At 28.8% G+C, this 15,264-nt stretch overlaps 1 protein-coding gene across 1 annotated transcript in view; it reads left to right on the forward strand.

The window, feature by feature from the left end:
• Nucleotides 1–15,264, forward strand: part of LOC148939796 (uncharacterized) — a 145,976-nt gene that overhangs the window by 70,393 nt on the left and 60,319 nt on the right. The gene's annotated exons all lie outside the window — the stretch shown is intronic.

Below are 15,264 nucleotides of genomic sequence, written 5' to 3' on the forward strand. Positions count from 1 at the left end.
AGCAAATTAACTATAAAAGATACAAGAGAAGAAGCAGAAAAGAATAAAATTACAAAGAGAAGAATATTTTGGGGTTTAAATACCATACTTTTTCTTTTAAAAAGAAAAAAAAATGTATTTTCTCACTATATCTGTGTAAAACAAAAAGACAAAAAAAAACACAAAATGAAGGAAAAAAGAATCAGAACAACTGAAGCATAAAGGATACAGAAGAAAAGCAGAAAAAAGAAGAAAATCAAGAAGAGAATTTGAGTTTATATTCAATTAATTCTGTTTTAAAAGGATGAAAATGTATGTTCCAGTTATCTTTGGAAAAAAATAGAAAAAAAAACACATCAAATAAACGTGAAAGAAAAATAAGCAGAACTAATGAGCCATAAAGATACAAAAGAAGAAGTGGAAAAGAAGAAAACAAAATAAAGAAGATTGTATTTTCATTGTTCTTCATCTCCTTTTGCACTTTCCGCTCTTACTGCTTTTTGTTTATACAAAAAGAACCAGGTCAAATGAATCATGTTGCAAGTACAAAAATGGAAATACAACCTAAATTGATCAGACATCTTAATGAGCTGTTTTGTACTAGCCAACCGAGATTTTTGGCAGTGGATAATAGATAATATCGGCATCGGTTCCAATTTTTTTTTTAGGTGGGGTTTTGAGTGCTAAACTTGAACAAAAAAGTGATGCATCTTATTCATCTTAACCAATTTTAAATCGGCCCTTGCGTGACCAATTCTTTGCTTGATATTGTATGTAGTTTTTGATCATTCTACTTCATATGTAGTACGTAGTTTTGTCTGACTGATGTAGCATGTATTATCTATTTGGTAGAGTGGAAATATCATTGCAGATCGAAGGCTGTATAACCTTTTGATTGGTCCACTGAAAATTACAAAATAATTAACCAATGTCCAATGAGAAAGCTCCAATCCAGTTAAGGCCCTTTCCCTAGCCCTGAAATACCGTGGTTTTTGCACTTGGTCCTATTTTTCTTGGTCCTTGATCCTATTGCACTTGGTCTTATATATCACCTATTTCTTGTGTTTATCAACCCCCCCCCTCCCTACCGAAACAAAATCATAGGCACGTTCCTGGATCCAGTCATAAATTTGTCCCCAAAAATACCATCACGTACAAAAGGAGAGAAATGGACATCAACTGTCAACATTTGCCACTTCACCTACTTACTCTACAACCAAATTTAAACTGATATATTGTACATGCTATTTTGCATCCTGGGAAGGGTAGGCTCCTTGTATGATCTACCCCGACCTAATATTCTTCATGTAAGTTGAGCCTGTTTCTCTGACACTCAATCTTAATGAAATATACCTAATTATGATAAAAATATAATAATTTAGAAACAAATCTGGGCTATATATTTGCACATTAGGGGGTGGGGGTAAAGTATAGCGGGTTTTCATGCCTATTGTGTCATGCCTATTAGGGTAGGCTTCTTATCTACCCCCGAGCTAATATTCTTCATGTAAGTAGAGCCTGTTTCTCTGACACTAAATCTTAATGAAATATACCTAAGTATGATAAAAATATAATGCTCTAGAAACAAATCTGGGCCATATATTTGCACATTAGGAGGTGGGGGTAAAATATAGTGGGTTTTCATGCCTATTGTGTTACGTATAATTATTCTGCATATTATGAAGTGAGAATTGTCTTCTAACTTTACATTGTCCAAATACTTTATCCCCCCCCTAATGTGCAAATATATAGCCCAAATTATATATTTCCCATCTATTTTGTCATTTCTCTTTGCCTTGTCTCACGCAAAGCTGAAAGAAACGAAAAAAAACGGTTCTACAATGTGTCAAAGGATGAACAACTTGAACAAGTACCCTGGATAGTAATATCTGATTTGTATTAAAAAGCTCCTTAAATATCTCTTTTGTATTCAACTAGTATACAGTATACGGAGTATACAGCGTTACAACGGTATAAAGATTACAACAGGATTTACATCCTGATCTATACGATTTACATAAGAATTTACAGGATTACAACAGTATAATGATTTACAAACTAATGAAACCACGTCCTTAGAACTAAAGAGGGTGGAGGGGGTGAATTTTTCGTAAGAGATTTGATAAAAAATATTATTTTATTTGATATTCATTTTAATTGATAAAATAAAAATTTTATGTAACAGTTATATCGGTAGCACTTTACAACCATTTTTTTTAAAATTAATTTTGCAATCAAACTTTATTTCGGATTTATCTCTTCAGTCCCATTCTCTCTGTCTCACTCATGTTTCTACCCTTCTTATCTCACCCCCTCCTCTTCCCCTTTCCTCCTGTTTGTCTCCATCCTTCTGTCTCCATTTCTCTCTTTCGCTTCCTCCCCATTCCCTCCCTCTAACTCTCTCTCTCTCTTCATTTTTGTTCATTTCTCATGTCTTTCTCCATCCATTTCTCTATCCCTTCCTCCCCGTTTTCACCCTCTCATTCTCTCCCTTTTCATTTTTGTTCCTTCCTCTTGTCTTTTTCCACCCTTATATCTCCATTTATCTCTCTCCCTTCCTCCCCATTCTCTCATTTTTCATTTTTGTTCCTTCCTCCTGTCTTTCTCCATCCTTCTGTCTCCATTTCTCTCTCTCTCCCTTCCTCCCCACTTTCTCCCTCTCATTCTCTCTCTTTTCATTTTTGTTCCTTCCTCTTGTCCTATTCCATCCTTCTGTTTCCATTTCTCTCCCCCTTCCTCCCTGTTTTCACCCTCTCATTCTCCCTTTTCATTTTGTTCCTTCCTATTGTCCTTTCCAATCATTCTGCCTCCATTTCTCTCTCTCCCCCTTCCTCTCCATTCCCGTCCTTTCATTCTCTCTTTCTTCATTTTTGTTCTTTTCTCCTATCTTTCTCCATCCTTCCGTCTCCATTTCTCTCTTCCTCTCCGTTTTCTCCCTCTCATTCTCTCTCTTTTCAGTTTTGTTCCTTCCTCTTGTCCTTTTCCATCCTTCTGTCTCCATTTCTCTCTTTCTCCCTTCCTCCCCATTCTCTCTCTTTCATTCTCTCTTTCTTTATTTTTTTCCTTCCTCCTGTCTTTCTCAATCCTTCTGTCTCCATTTCTCTCTCCCTTTCTCCTTGTTTTCTCCCTCTCATTCTCGCTCTTTTCATTTTTGTTCCTTCCTCTTATTTTTTTCGATCCTTCTGTTTCCATTTCTCCCTCTCTCCCTTCCTCCCCATTGTCTCCCCTTCATTCTCTGTTTCTTCATCTTTGTTCCTTCTTCCTGTCTTTCTCCATCCTTCTGTCTCTATTTCTCTCTCTCCCTTCCTCCCCACTTTCTCCTTCTCGTTCTCTGTCTCTTCATTTTGTTCTACTCACAGCCGGTCTTTACCACCTCCTGTGAATTAAAGATGCCTCTGCAACTACGTCAGTGTTTCAAAATTTACATTAAAATCTTTCTCATTTTGTAGCTAATTTTTGTCAAATTATGAAAGGTAAATCTTTTCATTTTGGCATAAAAATGTGACAGTTAATTTAGACCAGGTTTAGTCCTCTTGAAAACGAGTAGATACTCTACGTTTTCGTAGAGTATCTACGTACTCGTAGAGACGGGTAGTCTCTACGTTTTCTCACGTTTTCTGCAATTATCTTCGATGTTGCTGCTTTATTTAATGTTGAAGTATGTTACGAAAAATACGAGAAAACACAGAAAAGAAACTACTTTTCTGCAAGAAATGATGTGGTGGAACTGGCATCTCCAATTCTTATAATTGGTTGACTAAATGAACGAAAGTGGTTGCTGTTAATTACTCTATGGATTTGGTATTCCTGGATGAATTTTGGCGTTCACTCGGAAATTCACCAATTTTATCTGATCTATTGGAGTTGGTAATATGTAGCCGGACGCCAATTTTAGGCTCCTGCCCCCCCCCCTAAACAGGTAAAGAACTTGGCATTGGACTTTACAGTCCCTACCGGTGATGCTGATCTCTGTTTCAGGGCCTTTCAACCTGGAGGTACAATGGGGGGCTGGGGGCCAGCCACCTTTTGCTTTCATATACTCTTTACTTACCTTCCCTAGATTTCTCCAGATTCAGAGCCCTCACCCCCTAGATTTGTAAAGGTAACTTTTTCGTTCAAGTCATTGAATTAAAAAAATCTGAATAAAGCCAAATTGCCCCCCCCCCCTATATTTCGAAAGTACTTTTTGTATTTTAATTTGTTAAAATTGAACTGAAATCCCCCCTCTGCTTTCTCGTGAATTGGCGCTCCTTCTGTTTACCGTCCTTGAGATGGATGGCTAGTATTTTCTTTCATTTTGCATCAGCCCCATTCTTTTTAGAATGGCGTAGAAAAACTATATCAAGCCAAAACCTGACTTATAATGCACTATGCCTTATAATTCACTAAAAATTGACAGATGGCGATCAATACAGTTTTTAGATCTTGAAGCCCTGTCTTCATTATGACTTCTTCAGGGGAAGTCGGCCGAGTAAAAACCGCTTTCCGTCATCTGATTTGACCTTTCCTGAAAAAAGCCAATTCAAATCCGATTCATTTGCCTTCTGAGTCTTAAAAACTCCATTGGAGACTGGAGCTGACAGAAGAAGGCTAAAAGCACAGGCCGCTTTACCTGAAAAGGCCACAATGAAGACATGGCTTTGGTCTTTGGCGGTTTTCCACTTTTCCACCTGGTGTGCATCTCAAAGTACCACTTGTTCCACTGTGCCACGTCTATCGCGATACTCATGGGGGGCTTCCTACCACGTATCACTTGATGTACATGATCTTTGAAAGTGGGTCACAATTTGACCCGTTGTTAAAGATCATTACGGAAGGAATTGAATCCCTTTGTTTGTAATTTTCGTCAAAAAACGACTCTGACATAGCAAAACTCAAGGCACTTTTTTAATTTTGTGCCTTTGAACAAACAGATGACAGATGATGGTCAAAAAATTTTCGGTGGATTTTTAATTTCTTTCTAAAAGAATGTGACAGGTGAGAGTCTATTCTCCTTTTTGCAATTTTTGTGATAAGACAGCCGTGATATTCATAACAGCTTTTGGATTTTTTTTTGTATTTCACAATTAACAGACAACAGATGGTTTTCAGTGTTTTCAGTTTTTGCATATTTACATCACATTTTTTTCATTTCTTTTACGCAAATCACTTTTTGGAAACCATGCTACGTTTATTATCAGATTAGAAAGATTTAAAATCTTTCAAAACTCACTTTCCAATTTTACGACTTCTCTTCTCCAACCAAAGATCAAAAATGCCTTTATCGAAACTTTCTAAGGCCGTCCTAGCGGAGTGGATTAGTGCACTGACCTTAGGAGTCTTTGTCCGAGAGAGCGAGGGTTCGAATCCTAGTGCACCCAATTATTTGGTTTGGGACGAGGGTCAGTGGTGTGACTCTGTAAGCTCAGCCAGAGTCGACCCAGCTGTAAATGGGTACCTGGAGAAATCTGGGGAAGATAAACAGGGAGGGTATGCGGAAGCACTTGATGGTTGCTCCCCCCCTCCCCATTGCAATTCCTGGTTGAAGGGCCAAGAAATAGAAATCAGCACCACCGGTAGGGACTGTAAAATCCAATGCAGTATTCTTTACTTGCTTTACTTTACTAAGCTCATTATAGAGTGTAATGGAAGATTTACAATCCCCCTTCTTGAAGTTTCTATGATAATACAGCTTCGATATTTGTGACAGCTCTGAAATATATTTGTTTTGGTGCATTTCACAATTAATAGTCAGTAGATGATTGTGGGTTTTATTTTCTGTTTCATATATTTTTTTTTTATTTTAGACATTTTAAACTTTCCCATTAAATTTTCTTTTACATTTATTTTCTGTAAATCATTTCTTGGAAACTAATTTACGCATTACTAGATTAAAAGGATATAAAATCTTTTCAGATCCACTTTCTAGTTTGCTGCCATCTCTTATCTAATAGATGATCAAAAGAGACCTTAAATGAAGCTCTCTAAATTTGTTTTCAAATTCTGACGGACGAGTTCCATTTTTTTTTCCTTTTTTGGAAATTCCTGCAATAAAACGCACGTAATATAACTAGACTCATGACGACTTTGAAAGCCTTCTAAATTTCATTACAAAAATTAAAGATATGGATTTTAATCTTCTACTTTTCTTTACATCTTAGGTCTATATTTTGAAAGTAGGCTACCAATTATCAGCAAAATATTTCCAAAATCAAATTTCCAAAAAATTCGTTTTCAACAAAGTTTGTATTTCATTAATCACTTTCTTCTCTCGTCTCGTTACCAGTAAGCACGTAAAAGGGTGTTTACTTATATATATATATATATATATATATATATATATATATATATATATATATATATATATATATATATATATATATATATATATATATATATATATATATATATATACATTTTTTGTGACTTTTTGAAAGTAGGTTATGCATAATCAGAAAATTATAACCCCATCCTAAGTATTGACAATCTTTGAAAATTTGCTTCAAGACAAATATTGAATCGTTCATTCTTCTCTTCTCTTGTCTAATCGCCAGTGAGCCAGCAATATAGTTTTACTCTTTCATTTGCTTATATTAATAAATTAAAATAAATAGATAAATCATAATAAATCAGAGAAAAAATTAAGAATTAAATTAATTTTGATTAAAGTAAAAATAAATTGTAGATTTGACTAATTTTGGTTAGTTAAACAGAAAGTGGAGTGAATTTTCTTGGCTGTCTTCGAAGTTTAGATTGATTTTTCCAAGTTAAAAATAAAGTAGAATGAATCTTCTTCCCTTCATCGAAGCTGAACTTTGCACTTCTCATGGCAAATTATGGGTTAAGTATGAATCAGAATTTAAAAAAAATTAAATTTATAAAAAATAAGTTTCAAACAGAATATTAAAATAAATAATTAATCAAAGAATTATGAATTAATAAGTTAAATAAGCTAGTAAATTAAAAGAATGATAAATAAATTGTAATAAAGTAAAAAACAATTTATCAAAAAATATAATTGCCTGTTCTTCGGTCCTTGGCAAATCCCAAATCTTAATTTGAACATCCATGGTGAGACACTATATTCTATCACTAGTCAAAGCAAACTAAGAGGTGCTGTCAAGAATCGCGTTAATGATGAACTAAAATTAACTAGGTTACGAATTACGTTAATAATGAACTTTTCTTTGTCTTTGAGACGGTCAGCCGACTTCGAAGCTCTCAATTTAAAAATTTACAAATGAGATTCACAATTTCACTAATAAAGTATTCTATTTTCATCGTATTTTATTGTCACCAAACTTCACTTCTCGAGTGTGTTTTATATAATAGACAATTACAGTGGAAAAGAAAATTAAATCAAATTAACTATGATAGTTAAAATAAAAAAAAGTGAATCTTCTTCTCCTTCTTCTACGTTGAGCTTCACGCCTCTCAGTGATTCGAATTATATTATTTTTGTGCGATGAAATTAACCAACAGCTTGAAAGCTGAAATCTCAATTTGTGTACTGCTGGGTTGAAAGAATTTTAATAGCAATATTGAAAGGTTTATTGCTAAAAATTTGAATGGCGGACGCTCCCTGGAATTTATAATTTGGCTGATTTAATACGCCATTTAAATCACAGAAATAAACATTGGGTTTATCCAAAGTTGGTTTTATAGCTTTTGCTTATAATGAATAGAAACAAAATAGTCGTAAAATGTCATAACGAGATAAAACGAAATCAACCAAATTGTTTAACCTGCTATCAAAAGTTAAAAATTTTGGTGCTGAGTCAGTAACTTATTATTTTAACTGTTGAGGACTAAATATTCCTTTTTGAATGAACAAACCTTGTAATTTTCCAAAACAAAACTATTACTGACGAAATTCACTTTTCTTTTTTTCTTGAGACTTGTGTTCCGTGTAACACTTTTGATTTTGTTACAAGTCTATAGCTTTAACCTGCGGTGTAAAGACGAAAGTGGGCTCATCAGTCTGACACTCTCAACTTGCCTTGCCAGATTATATTATTACTTAAACTTTGTCTTAGATAAGGAACTAAATTTGCTTAAAAAAAAGTTAAATTATGATATTACTTAAACCAGATTATATAATTACCTAAACTTTTTAATAGAGAATGAACTAAATTTGGTACAAATGTTAGATTATGATAATACTTAAACCAGGATATATAATTACTTAAACTTTTTCTTAGATAGAGTCGACTGAAATTGTCTAAATGTAGTGAAAAAAAATCGAAAAATCTACTTAAGCCAGATTATGTTATTTCTTGAGGTTTTTCTTAGATAATGAACTAAATTTACTTAAAAAAAAGATATGAAGTGTTATACTATTTACGCAAGAAGGTATAATTACTTAAACTTCTTCTCAGATATGAACCTGAATCTGTTACAACGTTTAGATAATTATATTGCTCAAGCCATAAAAAATGATCGCTTAAACTTTGTCTTAGATATAGTCTAATGAAAGTTTATTAATTGAGTGAAAAAAAAAATCGAAAAATGTTAGTGAGCCAGATTATTTACTTACTTGAGGTTTTTATTAACTAATGAACTAAATATACTTAAAAAAAGGCATGAAGTGTTACATCAATAAAACCATATTATATGATTACTTAAACTTTTTCGTAGAGAAGGAAATGAATCTGGAACAATTTTTATATCATTATAGTGATCAAGCCATAAAATAAGATCAATTAAAATGGGTCTAAGATAGGTTTTAATAAAAGAGTATAAATTGAGTGAAAAAAAAAATCGAAAAATGATAGTAAACCATATTATATACTTAATTGAAGTTTTTCGCAATTAAGGAACTAAATTTACTTAAAAAGAGAGAAAACTTTTTCTCAAAGAGGGAACTAAATCTATTAAAAATTTTAGATCCTGATATTACTTAAACAATAAAGTAAGTTTACTTAAAAATTTTCTTAGATAGAGTTGACTGAAATAGTCTAATTTGAGTGAAAAAAAAATTAAAAATCTAATTAAGCCAGATTATGTTATTACTTAAAGTTTTTCTTAGATAAGGAACTAAATTTACTTTAAAAAGGAAATAAATTTTGATATTATTTAAACAAGAATATATAATTACTTAAACTTTTTCGTAGAGAATGAACTAAATTTGGTACAAATGTTATATACTTAATGTAAATAAACAAGAATATAGGATTAAATTAAAAGTGTATATTATATATTTTACTTACTGTGTCTAATTTGAGTGAAAAAAAAAATCAAAAAATACACATTTTAAATCGTATGTTCTTTCTTAAGGTTTGTCTCAGCTAGGGAAATATAATGACTTAAAAAAGGAGATGAATTTTTACTTTACTTAAACAAGATTATATAATTACTTAAACTTTTTCGTAGAGAATGAACTAAATTTGGTATAAATTTTAGATCATGATATTAATTAAACCAGAATATATAATTACTTAAACTTTTTCTTATATAGAGTTGACTTAAATTTTATAATTTTAGTGAAAAAAAAATCAAAAAATCTAATTTATACATAGCATTTTATTTAATGAGGTTTGTATTAGTTAGTGAGCTAAATTTATTTAAAAAAAGAGATAAAGTGTGATATTACTTAAAACAGATTATATAATTATTTAAACTTTTTCGTAGAGAAGGAACTAAATTTGGTACAAATGTTAGATCATGATATTGCTTAAACCAGAATATATAATTACTTAAACTTTTTCTTAGATAGATTTGACTGAAATTGTCTAAATTGAGTGAAAAAAAAATCAAAAAATCTACTTTATCCATATTATGTTATTACGTAAGGTTTTTCTTAGATAAGGAACTAAATTTACTTAAAAAAGGAGATGAATTGTGATACTACTTAAGCCAGATTATATAATTACTTAAACTTTTTCGTATAGAGGGAACTAAATTTGTTACAAATTTTATATCCATATAGTTATAAAAACATAATATAAAACTAATTTAAAATTGTATACTTTATATTTTAATTAATTAGTCTAAATTGAGTGAAAAAAAAAATCAAAAAATACAATGTATAAATAGTATTTTCGGTAGATAGTTATTTAATATATAGGGAAATTTAAGGATATAATAATTGATTGGTATGTTTATTCTAATTTAGCAATATTCTCTTCATAATTTATAAATGTCGTATAGTAGTAAAACAAGATGTTAAAATATATTTATATTGATATAGATTAAAAAATACAGTATGATAAATTAAAAAATGTCGTATGTATAGTTGACTTAAAGTGTCTAAATTGAGTTAAAAAAAAATCAAAAAATCTAATTAAGCCAGATTATGTTATTACTTAAGGTTTTTCTTAGATAATAAACTAAATTTACTTAAAAAAGGAGATGAATTGTGATTTTACTTAAGAAATATTATATAATTACTTAAACTTTTTCGTAGAGAAGGAACTAAATTTGGTACAAATGTTAGATCATGATATTGCTTAAACCAGAATATATAATTACTTAAACTTTGTCTTAGGTATAGTCGACTGAAATAGTCTAATTTGAGTGAAAAAAAAAATTGAAAAATCAAATTAAGCCAGATCATGTTATTACTTAAAGTTTTTCTTAGTTAAGGAACTAAATTTACTTAAAAAAAAGATATAAATTGTGATATTACTTAAGCCAGATGATATAATTAATTAAAAATTTTTGTAAAGAGGGAAATCAATCTGGTACAAATTTTATATCCTGATATTGCTTAAACTAGAATATATATTTACTTAAAATTTGTCTTAGATAGAGTTGACTGAAATTGTCTAAATTGATTGCAAAAAAAATAAAAAAATCCGAATAAGCCATATTACATTATTACTTAAAGTTTTTCATAGATAGGGAACTAAATTTATTTAAAAACGGACATGAATTGTGATATTACTTACGCCAAAATGTATAATTACTTAAAGCTCTTCGTAGAGAAGGAACTGAATCTAGTACAAATTTTAGATCATGATATTGCTCAAGCCATAATATATGATCACTGAAACTGTTTTTAGATAGATTTGACTAAAATTGTCTAATTTGAGTGAAAAAAAAAATATCGAAAAATGTAATTAAACCATATTACATAATTAATTGAGCTTTTTAGTAACGAATGAACTAAATTTATTTAAAAAAAAGAGATAAAGTGTGATATTACTTAAGCCAGATTATATAATTACTTAAACTTTTTCGTAGAGAAGGAACTAAATTTAGAAAAAATGTTAGATCATGATATTGATTAAACAACAATATATGATTACTTAAACATTGTATTAGATAGAGTCGACTGATATTGTCTAAATTAAGTTAAAAAAAATTAAAAAATCTACTTAAGCCAGATTATGTTATTACTTAAAGTTTTTCTTAGATAAGGAACTAAATTGACTTTAAAAAGGACATAAATTGTGATATTACTTAAACCAGATTATATAATTACTTAAACCTCTTCGTAGAGAATAAACTAAATTTAGTACAAATGTTAGATCATGATATTGATTAAGACATAATATATGATCAATTAAAATTTTTATTAGATATATTTTAATAAAAGTGTATAATTTGAGTGAAAAAAAAATTGAAAATGTAAGTAATCAAGATTATGTTATTACTTGAAGTTTTTCTTAAATAATGAACTATATATACTGAAAAAAGGAGATGAATTGTGATATTACTTAAACCAGAATGTATAATTAATTAGAGTTTGTCGTAGAGAATGAACTAAATTTAGTACAAACGTTAGATCACGATATTAATTAAACCAGATTGTATAATTACTTAAACTTTTTCTTAGATAGAGTTGACTGAAATTTTCTAATTTGAGTGAAAAAAAAAAATTGAAAATGTACTTAAGCCAGATTATATTATTACTTAATGTTTTTCTTAGATAATGAAATAAATTTACTTAAAAAAAGGGATAAATTGGGATAACACTTAAGCCATATTATATAATTACTTAAAATTTTTCGCACAGAAGGAACTAAATTTGGAACAAATGTTAGATCTCATGATATTGCTTAAACCAGAATATATAATTACTTAAACTTGTTCTTAGATAGAGTTGACTGAAATTGTCTAATTTGAGTGAAAAAAAATCGAAAAATCTACTTAAGCCAGATTATGTTATTACTTAAAGTTTTTCTTAGATAAGGAACTAAATTTACTGAAAAAAGGAGATAAATTGTGATATTACTTTTTCGTGAGATTAAACCAGATTATATAATTACTTAAACTTTTTAGTATATAATGAACTAAATTTTGAACAATTGTTAGATAATGATATTACTCCAGCAATAATATATAATCACTTAAACTTTTTCTTAGATTGATTTGACTTAAAGTGTATATATTGAGTGAAAAAAAAATAGAAAAATGTACTTGAGCCAGATTATGTTATTATTTAAGGTTTTTATTAAATAAGGAACTAAATTTACTTAAAAAAAGATATGAAGTTTGACATTAATTAAGCCAGATTATATGATTACTTAAAATGTTTCTCGGAGAGGTACATAAATTTTTTACAACTTTTATATACTTATATTGATTAAACAATAATATCAGATCAAATAAAATTTGTATAATATTGATTTTACTTAAATAGAGTGAAAAAAAAAATCAAAAAATCCAAGTTATAATTCGTTTTTTATATAGGTAGTTTTTTATTATATAGGGACATATATTTATTTAACAAATGATATCAATTTTGATACTAATTAAGAAAGAATGAATAATTAATTAAAATTTGTCGTAGAGAAGGAAATAAATCTGGTAAAAATTTTAGATAATGATATTGATAAAACCAGAATATATGATCACTTAAACTTTTTCTTAGATAGAGTTGACTGAAATTTTCTAATTTGAGTGAAAAAAAATAATCAAAAAATGAACTTAAGCTAGATTATGTTCTTACTTAAAGTTTTTCTTAGATAGGAAACTATATTTACTTAAAAAAAGAGATAAATTGTGATATTACTTAAACCAGAATGTATAATTACTTAAAGCTCTTCGTAGAGAATAAACTGAATCTAGTACAAATTTTAGATCATGATATTAATTAAGCCATAATATATGATCATTTAAAATTTTTATTAGATAGTTTTGACTGAAATTGTCTAAATTGAGTAAAAAAAAAATAGAAAACTCTACTTAAGCCAGATTATGTTCTTACTTAAAGTTTTTCTCAGATAAGGAACTAAATTTACTTTAAAAAGGAAATAAATTTTGATATTACTTAAACCAGAATATATAATTACTTAAACTTTTTCGTAGAGAATGAACTAAATTTAGTACAAATGTTAGATCATGATATTACTTAAGCCTTAATATATGATCGCTGAAAATGTTTCTTATATAGAATTGACTGAAATTTTATAATTTGATTGAAAAAAAAAATCGAAAAATGTAAGTAAGCAAGATTACGTAATTACTTAAGGTTTTTAGTATATAATTAAATAAATTTAATGAAAAAAACACATGAATTTGGATAATAATTAAGACAGAATGTATAATTAATTAGACTTTGTCGTAGAGAAGGAACTAAATTTGGTAAAAATGTTAGATCATGATATTACTTAAACCAGAATATATATTTACTTAAACTTTTTCTTATATAGGTTTGACTGAAATTGTCTAATTTGATTGAAGGAAAATTTTTCGAAAAATGTACTTAATACATAGTTCGATCGTTCGTGAGTATGGTAACAAATAGGGAAATATTTTTACTTATAAAAGGAGAAGCTGGGGGACTTCATTGACGAATGAATGAATGATAACTAAGACCACGAAGTAGATAGGGTCATAAAGCTATAAAATATGTTTTATCACTATATTGATCAAGACATATAGTAAGTTCAATTAAAAAAGGTAGAAGATCTATTCGACTGAAAGAGTATAATTTGAGTGAAAAAAAAATCAAAAAATCTACTTAAGCCAGATTATGTTATTACTTAAAGTTTTTCTTAGATAAGGAGCTAAATTTACTTAAAAAAAGAGATAAATTGGGATAATACTTAAACCAGAATGTAAAATTAATTAGAATTTGTCTCAGAGAATGAACTAAATCTAGAAAAAATGTTAGATCATGATATTACTTAAACCAGAATATATAATTACTTAAACTTTTTCTTAGATAGAGTTGACTGAAATTGTCTAATTTGAGTGAAAAAATGATCAAAAATCAAAATCTACTTAAGCCAGATTATATTATTACTTAAAGTTTTTCTTAGATAAGGAACTAAATTTACTTAAAAAAAAGAGATAAATTATGATATTACTTAAACCAGATTATATAACTACTTAAACTTTTTCTTCGATAGAGTTGACTGAAATTGTCTAAATTGACTGAAAAAAAATCGAAAAATCTACTTAAGCCGGATTATGTTATTACTTAAAGTTTTTCTAGATAATTAACTAAATTTGCAAAAAAAAAATAATAGGAAAATTGACCTATTTTTGCATATTTTTCGGCACCTTTTCGATATATTTAAATTTTGCGACAAGTCTACAGCTTGAAGCATGCAGCACAAAGACAAGATATTTATATTATTGGATTCTTTTTTTGACACTATCATTTCGCCTAGCCAGATTATGTTATTACTGCAACATTTTCTCAGATAAGGAACTTAATTTGCTAAAAGAAGAAATGTTAAATTATGATAGTATTAAGCCAGAATATATAATTGTTTAAACCTTTTCTTAAATAATGAACTAAAGTTGCTAATAAAAGAATATTAGATTATGATATTACTTAAACCAGTTTATATAATTACTAATTTTTTTCTTAGATAGTGAATTAAATTGACTAAAAAAAAAATAGAAAAATTACTCAAGCCAGATTATGTTAGTACTTAAACTTTCTCTTAGATAATGAGCTGAAATTGCTAAAAACAAATGTTAGATTACGATATTAATTAAACCAGATTATATAATTGCTTAAATATTTTTCTGAAATAGTGAACTAAATTGACTAAAAAAATTGAAAAGAAATACTTAGCCAGATTATGTTATTACTCAAAGTTTTTCTGGATAATTAACTAAATGTACAAAAAAAGAAAAATAATAGGAAAATTGACCTGTTTTTGCATATTTTTCGCCATCTTTGCGAGGTATTTATGTTTTGCGACAAGTCTACAGCTTAAAGCATGCAGCACAAAGACAAGATATTTATATTATTGGATTAATTTTTTGACACTATCATTTCGCCAAGCCTGATTATGTTATTACTGCAACTTTTTTTCAAATACTGAACAAAATTTGCTAAAAATTAATGAATTAAATTTGCTACCTATGAATGTTAGATTTTGATATTACTTAAACCAGTTT

This window comes from Artemia sp. Qi Xiang Cuo, chromosome 20 (assembly GCF_049724085.1).
Source record: "Artemia sp. Qi Xiang Cuo chromosome 20, ASM4972408v1, whole genome shotgun sequence".
In the NCBI taxonomy this organism is placed as follows: domain Eukaryota; kingdom Metazoa; phylum Arthropoda; class Branchiopoda; order Anostraca; family Artemiidae; genus Artemia; species Artemia sp. Qi Xiang Cuo.